Genomic DNA, 2,469 nt, shown 5'->3' with positions numbered 1-2,469 from the left:
GATTTGGGTATGGAGGAAAAGGGTGCAGATATCCATATTTTTAACGCAATTCCTCAGGTGAGTCCTAAGACATGTCCATTGAGAGTGTTGCCAGAGGACATTGCTGTCCCTTACTAATGAAAAAGTTATTTTTCCTCGTAAAAACATCCAGGTGTTTTCTTCTGAGACAAACTGGCTTGGATGGAATGGGGCAGCTAGGGGACTGACTTTTTTATCAGACTGTGACCCTTTCTTGTTATGACTTCCTGCTGGGGTCCATTTCCTGAGTGTAGGCATTTAATGATAGAAGAGCATATGATTATAACAAGTGTTTTTTGAGCATTCATTGGAGGTTTCTCAGAGAAGGTGCTCAAGAGGTGCTCTTCTGGTTCAGATTTGGCCAGCCAGCCTTGGTCTGTGGATTCTCCTAGATTCCAGAATTAAGCCACATTCTGTAAAGTTGGGGCTGGCCAGTGGAGTCCTGTCCACCCACTGTGCTTGCTGTCACCTCCGCTATCTCAGCTCACTGCTTGAGATTAATAATGGCCTGTTGGTAAACCACATGCCAGAACTTGTCTGGAATTTTTCTCATGTTCTTTGATGTTAGATGACCTTGGTGAAACTATTCATGGAGCCAGACATGTCTTCTGCACCACATCCCAGGTTTGTTTGGCAGGTAGCAGCTCTGGGCACCCTTCCCACCGACGCTCCTTCTCCGACTCAGCCTCAGTGACTCCACATTGCCCACTGGGCATTCCAAAGAACACACTTACCTTTCCCAAACCTATGTGGGGGACGTGACAGAGAGAGCACTTGGGCGTGGATGGACAGATCTGGATTCCAGGAACACTTCTGTGATCTTGCGTGTTTGGCGCAGATGTTTCTAGGCCTCTGCGTCCTCATTTGTGAAAGACAGAGAGTCATGCCTCCCTCACAGGTACTTAAGATTGAATAAGATAAGGTGTACAAAGCACCTGGAAGACTGTCCAGTAGGTAGCAGACAATAACATTTTAGTTGTTCTTACTATTACCAATTTCATCAATTTCGACACACCTATCTTTTCATGTGTTAGTCTCTTCCAAAATGAGGGTGCATCTTACAAATGGTGGCATGGCACAGTTTAATTGGCAGCATTTTTTCTTAGGAGTACATTGAAAAGTGGCATGTTTTGCAAATGATGTTGTCTTAGATTGGGTGAGAAATGGCAGCAGTAGTAATTTTCATAATAGAACTTAGATTTGTGTCCTGTGGGTTCATGTGTATTTTCTGACGGAACCATTTAGCTCTGAGTAGGTAATTTTTTCATTTTCTGGAATGCTGACTTACCAAGGAACTTGGTGTCTTTTTGACTTACCTGATAAATCTACAGAATGACTTGGGATTCCAAATTCTGGGTGGCTTTTTCCAGAGAATGCGATCCACATACTGGAGTGCTTCTGTTCCTCTCCAAAGGAAGCAGACTGCTCTCTCTGGCTGCAGGGACCTTTCTTCTGGCTCAGGACTGAAGTATGACACCTGATCCCTTGTTGTTCCCTCCAGCAAGAGGCATAAAATCAGTGAATAAAACAGGAGTGGTTACGGACCCCTGTGGCAGAAGGAGGAAATAGGTAATTGGTTGTGGCATAGACTAATCATCATGCACTGCCCGCTGTTGTGCTCACCTGGAAAACCAACGTGCCCCTGAGGCCTATGAGCTGCTCATGTCAATCCTGCCGAGAGCCTGCTTGTAGCTGAGTTACACATCTTGACATTCTTGGTCCTGGAGTTAGTAAGAGTCTACCTTTATTAAGTACCTACTTATCTCATCTACATCTACAGGCTTGCATCAAGCATCTACATTGTCTCACTTATTTGTTCAAAAGGAGTTCATCTGGTTCTGATTTGGACAGCCAGCCTTGTCTCCCTACAGCCATGTAAGGCAGGTGGCTGTAATATGTAATGAGCATTATATAGAGCAGTCATAAAGACTTGGGTTCAAATCCCAGCTTCCATCTTTACTAGCTGTGTAACTTTGGGTAAATTACTTCACCTCTCTAGGTCTCAGATTGCTATCTTTAAAACAGAGGTAGGCTGGGCTTGTTGGCTCACACCTGTAATCTCAGTGCTTTGGAAGGGTGAGGTGGGAGGATCTCTTGAGCACAGGACTTTGAGACCAGCCTGACAACATAGTGAGACCCCATCTCTACAAAAAATTAAAAAATTAGCCAGGTGTATTGGCACAGCCTGTAGTCCCAGGTACTCAAGAGGGAGAGGCAGAAGGATTGCTAGAGCCCAGGAGTTTGAGGCTACAGTGAGCTGTGATAGTACCACTGTACTTCAGCCTGGGTAACAGAGCAAGAACCTGTCTCTGAAACAAAACAAACAAAAAAAACAGATGTAAAAGATAATACTTGTCTCTGAGACTTGATATACGGGTTGAACATCGTTATCCCTGCGGGCGACTAGGCACAGTCTGGGTGCATTGTCAACACTCAATAGCGGTTTCCCAA

Source organism: Gorilla gorilla, chromosome 2 (assembly GCF_029281585.2).
Source record: "Gorilla gorilla gorilla isolate KB3781 chromosome 2, NHGRI_mGorGor1-v2.1_pri, whole genome shotgun sequence".
NCBI classification, from domain to species: domain Eukaryota; kingdom Metazoa; phylum Chordata; class Mammalia; order Primates; family Hominidae; genus Gorilla; species Gorilla gorilla.
Note: the sequence above shows the minus strand (reverse complement) of the source record.